The sequence below is a fragment of the Gossypium raimondii genome, chromosome 6, assembly GCF_025698545.1.
Source record: "Gossypium raimondii isolate GPD5lz chromosome 6, ASM2569854v1, whole genome shotgun sequence".
NCBI classification, from domain to species: Eukaryota; Viridiplantae; Streptophyta; class Magnoliopsida; order Malvales; family Malvaceae; genus Gossypium; species Gossypium raimondii.
The window spans coordinates 43,893,110-43,906,798 of NC_068570.1; positions in this window are offsets into that span (position 1 = coordinate 43,893,110).

A 13,689-nucleotide genomic window follows, 5' to 3' on the forward strand; every position below is an offset into this window, starting at 1 on the left:
CAATTATTGCCCGGCCCGTAAATAAAACCAATATAAAACCATAATAACAAATTAAATGTCCAGTCCAGATTACAAACCAAAGTAACCTAAACCCTAGCCCGATTACAAAAGCTTAGAAACCCTAGCCTGTTTCAGCAGCCGTTGCTGCCCCAGCCACGCACGCCTCTGTACGGCCACCTCCGTACCTCCACATCGGTCTCCGTATGCAGTACCTGCAAACAAGAATAAAAACAACGCAGCAGAAAAAAGAAAAGATTGTATTTTATTATTTTTTTCAGATGTTCATTTTTTTAATGCGGGCTATAAAGAAATAGAAAGCCCTTTGTATTTTTTTTTACACAGATAGAATGAATAGAAAAAGAGATTCAGAGAAATCAAAAAAGAAAAAAGTTCAAAAGGTGATTTTGAATCTTTCTTCTTTCTGATTTTTGTTTCTTTTTTCTTGCGTTCCTTTGTTCATTGAATAACGTTGAAATAAAAGAGAAAGTGAGGGGCTTACCCAGTCTCCGTTCGCTCCGTTACAATCGAGGCCGGACGAGGTGGAAGGTCCCCTGAGCAGATGGTTTACAGAGCGACGCCGATGACTCGTCTTCTTTAGTGTTTTTGTTTCAGAAATGTGATTAGTCTATTATAAGTTAGGGTTTATTTAGGCTTTTATATTGAAATATAAACGGCATTGTTTAAGGCCGATTACAATGGCCACAAAAGGACGTCGTATGAAGTTGGTACCCGCACGATGACCCGACCCGAGGGAAGGATCCACGCGTTTTGTATTGTTTGGGAAAATTTCAAAAATAGTCCTTTCAATTTTGCAGACTATTTCAAACTGCCCCTTTGTTTTTTTTTAATTTTTACCCCACATTTTGATGTTGCCACACTCTAGTCCGTAACACTGCGCTGCATTTTGGGGAAACGGGATATTTCCCAATCGGCCCCCATGTAATTCGCGTATTGCAGTATGGACCTCAACTTTAGTTTAATTTTATTTGTTTCTCGTTAATTTGATTTTGATTGTGATTTAATCCTTTTTGTTATTTAGTTTTTTTATTAAGAAATTTATTGTTATTATTATTATTATTATTATTATTATTATCAGTATTATCATACTTAACCTTATTATTATATTATTATATTTTATATATATTCGTTTATTTTTCTATATACATTACTTTATTTTATATACATCGTTGTTTAAGTTTCTTTTAAAATCTTATATGTATTTACCTTTTATGATATACTATTATTAATATTACTTGAATTTATTTTATTCTACAACATGCTTTCTCCAAAATCCACTTATTGCATATTTTTAGATTTGTATAAATATGCATTTTTACCTAATACAATTATGTAATAATATTACATATGTATACATATCTCATGTTAAATTGTTTTCATTATATATATACATACATAATCTATTGTTAATTTCATATTATCATATAGATATTTTATTTCTTTCAAATATTTTAACATCTTCAATTTATTTCAACTTATTTCAATATTGTTAATTTATTCCAATTTATTTTAACTTTTTAATTTATAGATATCATATTTATTTCTTAAATTATTTTTAAATCTATATGTTTCATTAGTGCTATGTGAATTTGCTTGAGTTTTAAGTAGTTCCTCTTATTAGCTAATGTGGATATTTACATAATGTATTTTTGAAATTATTATTGTCATGCTTGTTTGTATTTGTTTATGAATTGCTTATTGTTCATTGGCGTACATTTTATTTTCAAATTGTCCTTTTCACGTTGTACGAAAACATTCAACCATATTACATTGTTTAAAAGATTGCATTTTATTAAAATATCGAAATAGTTTTAAGTTTCCAAAATACCCGACATCCAATGATTCTCGAGAAAATAGTGCCCTAACTTACTGGGCTTCAATTTTCTTCGTTGAATTTGGGTGGCCAAGTATCTTTTAAATAAAATCGCACGAATATCAAAGAAAGTTCTTCGGGATTTCAAAATGTTGGACCCTAACTTACTGGATCTGATAATTTTGCTACCTCGAATTGAGGATTTTTAAAATAAAGGCAATATTCGGTGTTCAGGAATTTTGGGAAATTGAACCCTAACTTACTGGGTTCTAATTTGCCGTTTGACCCAAATAACCAAGTATCCTTCTCAAAATACACGAGAGGTCAAAAGATACGCTTAATTTCGAAGATTGAACTATTGCACCTTAACTTACTGAGTGTGATAATTTATTTCTTTAAAATAGGCGCGTCTTGTTACTCAATTTGATTTATTCAAATTTTCTTTTAAAATCTGTTCGAATTCTCGACACTAAGACATTAAACAATCGATTCGGTACCAATTTTGGGCGTCACAAGGGTGCTAACCCTTCCTCGTGCGTAACCGACTCTCGAATCTATTTTTTCAAAATTCGTAGACCTAAAACTATTTTCAAGGTGATTTGATCACACCTTAATAAAAGATCGGTGACGACTCCAATTTGCATTTTTACTAAGTCGACAACTAAACTTTTGTGTTAAAAAAAAGGTGGTTTCGACAACCACCATTGGACAGACCACAACCCCTACGTGGTTGCTATACTGCCATCTTTTGGCTAGACAAAACCCGAAACTGAAGCTAGCATTTGATTAGAACACTGTGGGCACTATCTAATACGATGCTCCATCGACCGACAATGTAAAAATTTCCCCAAGCTCTTCCAGCACTCGCCCGGATGGCGCCTACCACAATCGCTGCATGGCTGAACCCCAGTAGGAGCAACTAAAACTCCCACTCTAGAAGGCCCATCAAGTCTGGCCCATTTCTTAGGCCTCTGAGTAGAACTAGAGGGCTCCAAATTCCTCTTATTCTTACTTTTCTCTCAATCTCTATTCTTGCGCTCAACGCGTTTAACCTCTTCAGCGATCATAGCGTTGTCCACCAGAACGAAAAACTCTCGCTCCTTCTGTGGAGCTATCAGAACCCTTAGACTGTCCCTCAGAACATCTTCAAACACACATTTTTTGTATTCAGACACCACAATCCCTAAAGCATAACAACTCAATCTCAGAAATTAGGCCTCATACTCGGCCATTGTCTTATCTTCTTGACTGAGATTCATGAACTCACGCCTAAGAGCATCCACATAACTCACTCCCACATACTTTCCCTAGAAGGGGTTCTTCAAATACTCCCAACTAATCCGATTCGGCTGAGCACCCTCCTCAACCGATAACCACCACTGGTATGCCTCGTTGTGAAGCAAAGAAATTTCATCCTTCAGTTTTTGCTCAAGAGTGTAGTCAATATTATTCATTATCCTTTTTATAGCCTCCAACTAGCATTCGGCCACAGTCGGGGGGATTCTAGTGATGCCCCTAAATAGTTCAACATCATTAGATTGGAGTCATTCAATTATCGGCCCACGGCCTCTAGATCCAGAATGGGGTCCATCAACCCTCTCCAACACCCTCAGCATGGCTTGGGATAGTCCGTCGTCCCAAGCCGAACGGCTTTTAGACCCTATCTCTATAGTAGGTGTAGCCGGTGTCTCACTCGTATCCAAATTAGGCATACTACCCAATGAAAAAGACTCAGCTCAAGTCCCTCTACAGTGCCCACCGTGCCTACGAGTACCACGGCCACGCATTCCATGCGCGCTTATCGTTTTCAAAGTTTTATCTACATTACAAAACTTTTATGCATCGATTTTGTATAGTTTCAGAAAGTTTCCAAAAGTTTTTTTCCCTGACTAACTCAGTATAGTTTCAGACAATTCAGAGTTTTCTAACTACAATATTTCTAAGTTTAGAAGTACTTACAGGATTGGTGCGAGAGACTCGGTATACTACATACTTTACTAAAAAAGAAACAAAATTTGTTTAAAAACTAGTTATTTTACGAATACCCTTTTGAACCCAAAATCCACAGCATGAGTTTTGCAACCTGGCTTTGATACCACTAAATGTAACACCCCAAACCTGACCTAGACATTATGGTCGAATCTGGAAAAGTTACGAAAAATGGTTTCGAATCCAATATTATAATGTTAAAAAAATCTCGTATAATTTATTACTAAAACATTCCACATTTTAGGAAAACACATTATTATACTCTTTAATGAAACCATCAATTTTTTATCCTTTTAAGTAAAACGAAAATTTACAACTAAAGTTTAAAAGTCGTTATATTTTGAAAACTGAGTTTGTGATCTCAAAAGTGTTTGTTTGTGTAAAACCGTTGTTTTCTTAAATTTTTTGTCAAACATCGCAGGGCAAAAATCAAAACACATCCAAACCCAAAAATCAACAACAAAACCAAAAGAAAATTAAAATTCCAAAGAGTCCCATATTTACAAAACTCTCAAGAAAAACTAGAAAATTTAATAAACTATTAAGTAAAAATAGTTCACGGACTAGTGGTCACCATTAAGCCTCCGTCGTACTGACCCGCTTATGCTTGAGGATTACCTAAACAGAATAGACAAACAAATGTGAGTTTTCAAAAACTCAGTATATAACTCAACGAAAACATACATACATATATACTCAAATTTTTCACATAACAAAACACATACGAAAAACACATATGGACATAAGTCCTTAACAGAATGAGATTATCTCAGAATCATGCAAATATGCAAAGTCTTACCCCATCCTCTCCATACCAACTTTGACCAATCCAACATACCGCGTGGGGTATAAAACACCCACCCAACCCTACACACCACATAGTGTCCGTACGACACATATCAGAATAATTTATAGCCATGCTGCCAGTATATTGGCGATATGTCGCCTCACAAAATACTTCCTCCACATATACCTATCTAACCCTATGCACAGATGCATATAACAAAATATCAGATATGTCAGAACTAACATGTCCCACATGCTCATATACAGATATTACACATGTTTATACATAACAATCAGATCATACATATTGTATTTCATTATACTCAAACCAATCTAATAGAGAAGAAGATTTCATGCTTTAGGGTTCGTTTTGCCCTTACTAACCTTACGGAAGGCCCACAATCAATCAGAACGATGTGTGCGACCCTAGGGAAAAATTTTGAATTTTAGGCCCACATGCCGGTGTGGGCCTACACGCCCAAATTGGCCTTGTCCATGTGGCCCACACAGCCAAATCGGCCTAGGCCATGTAACCCACACGGCCACACACACCCGTCACAGGAACATGTGTCACACACGACCTACCACATGGTCGGGCACACGCCCGTGTGGCATCGATAGGCCAGTTTTTTGGCTTTCACCTATTGACGTTTTCTCGCTTTTTTGTTACACACCTGATTTGATTTTGATGCCACAAAAATCCTGAGACCTGCGAAACCTAAGAACAGTATCCCAAACACCGTTTTAGCAATACATTTATGAATTTAAACAAGGATATGATCCCGATTAAAGCCTATCAAAATCAAACTACGCGCAATACACTTACCACCAACGAGTAGAAACCACTCAACACTTACTTTGTTAGAGGAGCACTAGTCCCTTCTTGTCTTTCCCCTAAACGAGAAATAAGGAAACACCATTTATGGATTTCGTTGGACATAATTAAAATCCTCTAACGCAATATTGAAAAAAACTTGCAACGCCCCCAAAAGTTCTAATTTTGTTATTGTGAAAATATGACACAAACATCTGCAAGATTTAGTGGTTATGTGTTTTGAGAGTGTTTGGGAGGTCCCAAGTTCAAGCCTTCGCTTGGGAAAATTTTGGTATTTTGAATGAATTAGGCATTACTCTTGTTTAGTAGGCTTTTATTTGGTTGTTGGGTAAATTACATCAGAATGGGCCTGCTGGTCTGGTGGTTAAATGGTGTGTTATTATGGGGGGAGGTCTTGTGTTCGAATCCCTATGTAGGCAAGGGTATCGTTATTTTTTGCTTAGATTTCAGGATAGAGTTGTGTAATAGGGGGATTAGTTGATGTGTAGTGGGAATTAGATGAGAAGATTAATGGATTTTGGGGGTTATCGGGATTTTATTTTATTTTATTCCAATAATTGAATTTTGACTCTCTTTTCTAAAAAAATTCTGCCGTCTATTCTTCTCCCTCTCCTCTTGCCGAAATTCTTTGAGTTTTTCCATCTTTCTTTTCTTCTTGATTTTTACCTAATCTATTTATTTTCCTTCGTTTTCACAAGCGGTTAGTGCTCGCTTAGTTTCGGTAAGTGTTTCTCTCAATTTCTATCATGAATCTCTTAATGACTGAAGTGGTAATGTTTTTTCTCTGCGATTTGGGCATAGGGGAGGCTCGGACTGGTGAATTCAGTATTCTCGTTTTAACAATAGTTAAACAAAGGGTTATCGTTGGTGGTAAGTTGGGTTTCTATTCGTTCTTGGTTGTCAATTCACTTGTAAATCCATTAAATTAATGTTGAGTATCTTGATTATAGGCTTTGGAGTGCTCGAGGACTATTTTAGCATCAAACAAAACCAGGTGTGTACCCGAAACGGAAAAAAAAGGGATTAGGCGAAAAGCCGAAATTGCTTGCTGTTTGGATAGCAGCAGTAGGCTAACTTTGAAAAATCTCCGTAAATTGTGGAAATCGAATTAGAGGATGAAAAAAAATATGGAATTAAAGCTTGTCGAAACCACTTTTTGAAAACAAAAATTTAGTGTCGACTAAAAAAATGTAAATTGGAGTCGCCACCGATCTTTTATTGATGTGTGATCGGATCACCTTAAAAAATTGATTTTGGTCTACGAGTTTTAGAAAAACGAGTTCGGGAGTCAGTTACGTATGAGGAAGGATTAGCACCCCCGTAACGCCCAAAATCGGTACGTAATTGATTATTTAATGTCTTAAGGTCAAATATCAAAAAAATATTTAAAAGCGACTCCCCTTTTATTGAAACTTTGTGTATTTTAAAAAAAATTGACCATCTTGATTCAATAAGGAAATCGAAACCCCGTAAGTTAGGGAACAATTCCTCGAAGTTTCAACGACGATATATAAGTTTACCTTTATTGAAAAAACCTCATCTCGAGATATAGAAAGTTCATATCTAATGAGTTAGGACACAACGTTTCGAATTCCCGAGACAAGCTTTGATTTGAAATTTTTACAATTTTATTGAAAAAGGGATACTCGGTTATTTGAATTTAACGAGAAAAATTGAAGCCCAGCAAGTTAGGGCACAATCTTCTCGAAAATTTTGGATACCGAGTCTTGTTTCATAAACTTTTGAATAAGAATGTGATGTGATGATTGAATGACAACATACGATGCAAAAAGGATAATTTGTAAATAAATCGTACATTAATCAAATAAACAATAGATGAATACAAGCGAATAATACACATAGCAATAATAGTCTCAATCATATATTATGCAAATGCTAACAATATCAACATCAAGAAAATTGAATGAATTATCAATCTATTTTAAAAGATATAAAAAAAAGAAAAAATAATCAACAAATTATATACAAGAGTTCTAAAATGAACGATAATGAGTTTGAAATAGATTCAAAATAGAATTAGAAAAACATACACTAATAGTATTTATATGAATTTTAAAGCAAGTATTATACAAGAAGGAAATTAAAATATATCAAATAATGTACATATATTAATTTAAAATAAGTATACATAAGGTGTAAAGGAAACTTCATGCAAACAATAATATATAATAATATGCACAAAGTGAAATAAATTAAATATATGAGGATATTTAAAAGAAGTAAAATATCTATATATAGAAATAGGTAAAAATATATATAGTTTAAAATTAAATAATATATATTACGTATGTACATATATGTATAATAAAAATAGTTTAAAAATAATAGTAAATAATAAGGTAATATATATAAATAGGTAAATAGAAATATAATTAAATATAATAATATCAATAACAATAATAAATAGTAATAATAATAAATTAATTAATAGCACAAATATCAATCAGGACTAAATTGGAATGAAAACAGAAATTCTAGGGAAAATCTGAAATAAATAAAAATGAAAAGGGCCAAATTGAGTGTGCGGATAACAAGGAAGGACTAAAGCGGAAAATATCCCCACCCTCCAAAATGCAGCACCTTACATGGGGCAAATATGAAATCAAAGCAAAATTTAGGACAAAATTAGGAATAAAAGAGAACTTAATTACAAAACCATTGAAAGGCGGAAGGACCAGGGTCGTAAATAACCCATTTAATGAAAACACGCGGATCCCCCATAGAGCAGGTCGGGTCGCGCATGGGTCGCCCTATACGGCGTCGTTTTGGCACTGAAGGCACTAACCCAAAATGGCGCCGTTTTCAATTGCTATTTAAATAAAAAAAACCGTTTTAAAAACATTTTCAGAAGGAATTTTTTTTTTAAGAAAAAAATAGGCTCTTCTCTGCTAGGGTTTTTCTTAGCAATGCGCCGCCACGAACAAGGTTTTCCGCCATGGCTCCGCCACTGACAACCACCGCACACGGCAGTCTAAGCCTCGGAAATCCCCTTTCTCCGGTGAATCAAAGGATGTATCCTCTTCCTCTCATTTTATTTTTCTATATATATGTGTATAAATGGCTAAAAGAAAAAAAAATTCAGAAAAAAAATCACCTTTTTTTCGATTTATTTCTTTGCTCCGTTTTTTGTTTACAATCCCTTTTCCTTTTTTCTTTTTTCTCATTTAGAGATTCAAGTCTGCCTTTTATAGCAGATAAGAAAAATCTAATTTAAAATACATTATTTGCTTGCTGATTTTTCTGATTTTCTACCTATACTGTTTGTTGCCATCTTTGTTGTGCAGGTACAGGCTTGGAGGGAGCGCACGCGTGGAGACTCGGCACGTGCAGAGGGGCTTGGCTACAGCGGCTGAAGTTTTCTCTAGAAACCCTAGGGGTTTCTGAAAACTGCTTTGGGCTTCAATGTAATTGGGCTGCGGTTTTGGGTTAAGGAACTTTAGGTTAAAACGATTTGGGTCATGTATTTCAGGCCTGGTTTTTTATAATTTTGGCCGGTTGAATTTAGTAAATGGACTTTTATTTCATTGGACTTTTATTTTTTTGATTTGGTTTATTAGTTTAATTTGGCTTTAATGGGCCCGAGCAAAATTTGGGTTTTACAAAGCTTATTGAGTCTAGTTTCTTATAAAAGAAACGGTGTAAGTAATGGAATTGTAAATCGTGAGGTATAAAAACTTTGTGAGACAAGGTCAGTTTGAATTCGGGTTCCCCTGTTCTAACTTTGGAAAATCATCAAAAATTGGAGAAAAATAATTAGGGGTTAAAGTTTACATTTTTAAATTATTAATGAGACTATTTTCAATAGAAACAAATGGAAACATCATCCAAATTTTGTACTAAGAGATAATTAATTTTTAGCAAATAAGGGACGAAGCTGTCAGATAGCAGAACAAGGGTAAGTTTGAAGATTTTACTGTACTTATTGTCTGAACTAAAAATTCTAAAAATTTTATGGTAGAAAGGTATTTGAGTCTAGTTTCAAGGACATCAAGCGGATCTTAATTTGAAATTCTGTATCTCAAGATATAAATAATTTAGTAACAGTGACTCAAGTAGACAGCTTTGCAGTAACATATAAGTAAATAGTGAAAACATATATAAATAATTAACTAGCACGGGTTGCATTAAAAATGGATCACGTGGCCAAGGCCAATTTGGGCCGAGTGGGCCACATGGGCTTGTGAGCCCAGTTTTCTGAAAAGTTCTGTAAGGTTGCACTGGTCGCCCAAGTCGACTATAGACTTACTGTAGGTCGGTAAGCTTTACTTAGACCCCTATACGTGTGATCTGTCTGTTTGATTTCTCTACCGAGCATGACTTATGGTATCTGAATGTATGTACCATTAATTGCATAATGGAATGACGTATTTTGTATGTTGCATTGTATCGGGGTGGGTTGATGATATTTGGAGGAAGTGTCTAGAAGGCTATTAAGCCTGTTACCTGGTAGCTCAACTACAACCTTTTGATTATGTGCTGCATTTTGGTACAACATGGTGTGTAGGGATGGGTGGGTTGATTCAATCCCCACATGGTGTGTAGGGTTGGACGGAGATGGTGTGTAGAGGTTGGTGGGTAGGATTCTGATTTACTGTATCTGCATTCTGTATCTGCATCCTAATGTATTTCTGAGACTGTATCTGAATGGGCTAAGGCCCAAACTGATTCTGTGATGGGTACGGGCCCCAGACTGTATCTAACTGAATTCTGTTGATTATCTGTATGCATGTTTTCTGTGGGGATTACACATTGAGTTTGCGAAAAATCACCCTTTCTCTGTTTAATCATTATAGGTAATCCCCAGACTTGACGGGTCGGTGTAGTGGAGGACACTAAAGTGGCCACACGTAAATTTTAGACTGTTTTTCATTAATGCCTAGAATTTATTAGTTATTTTGGGTTTTTGATGTATCTTCTGGACTATGGATTGGTTGGCTTTAAATTTGGGACTTTATACTGTTTTTTATGGATTTTTTTTAAAACAGCAACTCCACAAAACACGGTTTTTTTTCTAAAAAATAAGGCTTTTCGTAAATAGAAACGATTTTCCCTAAATTAACTGGTTACAAAATCTTCCGCTAAGAGACAAGTTTTAAAGCAAATCAACTAGTTTTTTCGAATTAAATAAAAACTAACTTACTGTAACGGTTTTTAAACTCGAAAATCTTGTCTTCAAATCCCTTTCCATGTGACATCGCCAGATTCAGCCATAACGTCTAGGTCGGGTTTGGGGTGTTACAAAACTACTCAGTAGCTTACCTATTTGGAACAAATTGAAGAACCTAAAAGCACAACGAAAACAACACGAATGATGAGCAGAATTGAAGAAGGGAGCAATAGAAATTTTTACAAGAAGGGGAGGAAAAGAGAAACGTCAGAAAAGAAAAAATTTTGGGAAAAGAAAAAAGAGTCAAAAAATGAGAGGAATTTTGAAAAAAATTAAGAAACATTAAAATAATAAAAATTAAAATTAAAATAACCAAAATCCCAACTCCCCACTAGCCCACTAACCAACCCATCCCACTAAAACCGACATCAGATTCTTATCCAACAACCATAGAGTTTTAGTTCCACCGAACCTCTATCACATAACCAAAACAAAAATTATCATCCACACTCACATGAGAATTCGAACATGAGACCTTAAGATAAGCTAACACCTTACCACTTGAACCAGCAGGGTCATTTTAATATGAGTTGACCGAAAATAGACTATAAGACAACCCACCAAAGATAAGGCTAGGATCAAAAATAGCAAAAGTTTCCAAAAGTAGGACTTGAACCCAAAACTTCAAACACACCCTCAAATCACTTAACCACTGAAGCAGATACATATTTGTAACATAATTCACAGAAGCAAAGTTAAATAAATCAGAGCGTTACACAAGGACTCACTTAAACCAACTAAAACATCAACCTATTCTAAGTTCTCATGAAACCAAAACCTTTAACATAACAAACTTAGAATTCTCATAACTCAGTCTACGCTTAACTTTTTCACCTAAAACAAATTTTTTTCATCTAATTATTCATCTATGCCTAATCCTCAACCTTCAAACTACACGAAAATGCTCAGTTCATGGTATCCAAATTTTTTGACATTTTTTTGGTAATTTTCACAAAATTCATTAAAACATGAGAAATCATTAATGAAACTTCAATGCAAGTTTAAAAACGTCTTAATCACATTTAAACTAATGCAAAAACACTTTGAAATCACATTTTTACTTCAAAATCTGAAATCCACCATTAACGACCCAAATTTTAGCTTTTATCTAAAACATGCGATTTGAGGACTAATAATTCATCTTTAAGGACTAGATATTATGAAATACTCATAAGAATTCAAAATATTACCTTTAATGGAAGATTAAAAGAGTTTTGACACAAATCTAAAAAACCCACGTTTGGAGAAGATGATGAAATGAGTGAGATTTTTGCGTGTTTTCTTGGAGGTTTAGGAAGGTAATTGACTTGGGAATGATAGGAAATTAAAGTATTATGGTTTGAGAATAAAAAATCAATTGAAATAGCAAGGAAAAAGCAAGGGATGACAAGCTTGGTGTTTGGAGAAAACTTATCGTTTTTCATTTCAATTTTAAAAACTAGTAAAATTGTAGCATAAATGTTTACTATTTCGACTCTGTTGCAATTCAATCATTTTTTCTAAAATTAAGGGTTTCTAGAACACTTTTTCTAAAATTTATTTAACAGTTATAATGCCATAGTCGAATATAACTCCGGTTACCATGCTACGAAATTCTGAGCACTTTAGAGCTAAATTCTTAAAATACCCCTAAAACTCCCTATTTTGGGGGTGTTACACAAAATTATTAAAACCCTAACAAAATCATTGAATTTGTTGTTAGTAGTTTATTATGTTAGTACATACAATATAAAGAATTTAAATAGACAATTTTTTATAACTTGGGTAATTAATGTGTTTAGTATTATTTCTAAGAAGAACTTTTGGGATAAAAAGCACTTTTGAGAAAAAAAAATCATAAACAAGCTACTTTTTGAGAGAAAAACTGCTTCTTCCAAGCCAAAAATTGACCTAACTGTACTTTTCTGGGAAGCTGAAAATTTTAGCTTCTCCCGAAAAGTGTTTTTTTCCCAAAAGCACTTGAAAAGTATTACTAAACTAAGCCTAAGTTGGGTGCCTAACCAACTAGATAAGTGAACTTACCTATTGGGCTTTATGTGCATATATAAGGGCAAAAGATGAATGCTTAGGCACTTAGGCTTGAATTTGGTGGTGTAAATAATATATATAAATTTTTTTATTTTTTGAAATAATTATACTATTTTTTTATTTGCATTTATACAAATTTATACAAATAAACATAATTTTCTAATAAAAACATTATTTTTCGTTATGAGTTTTTTTCCGAAAAGTTGTTATGTTGTGGAAGAACATAATATGTGTCACAAGTTATGTACAAAATGACACTTTCTTTGATAAAAAATACAATGTACCTATATAAAACTTAATAATACTATTTTCACTATTTTTTTTGTTGTTTTAAGACTTTTTGTGTCTTAGAGGCAAAATTAAAGCATTAAAAATGGTGAGTCCTCAAGTCTATAATCATATTTCCCTCAAAAAGTTTCTTGCAACACAAATTTACTAACATTTGTTACAACATCGTAATATTTTCAGTAAATTACTAAATTCCTTACTACATAAAATATTGAAAGTTTCTCAAAATTACTACATCTCTTGTAAAATTACTAAATTTCTTACAACCATGTAATGGTTATCTAATTTCTTACAAAATTTTAAATTACTAAATATCTTATTGAATTACTAAATTTCTTATTAGATTATTATATTTCTTACGGATTTACTAAATTTCTTATGTTGAAGAAAATTTTTAAAGTGGCCTTCTAAGTGTCAAATGGACAAATTTGTTTATTAGTGGCGAATGAAATATTGTTACTAAAAATGAATTTATGTCACTAATTGCAAACATTTTCAAATCGTTATTAGGGTTTAAATCGATTAATTCATATTGGACCAATATGAATCGGTGGTGAACAAGTTAATAATCAATCTGAGATTTGTTTAACTTAATATTTTGCTTCACTATTTAGTTTTAATACAAATTTTATGCATTCTAACACGAAGAACATGTAAAAGGATAAAGAAATAAAAGCTAGAGTATAAAATTATATTTCATCCACAAAATGTATAATTAAAATTGTCCACCAAATAGTTTATTAC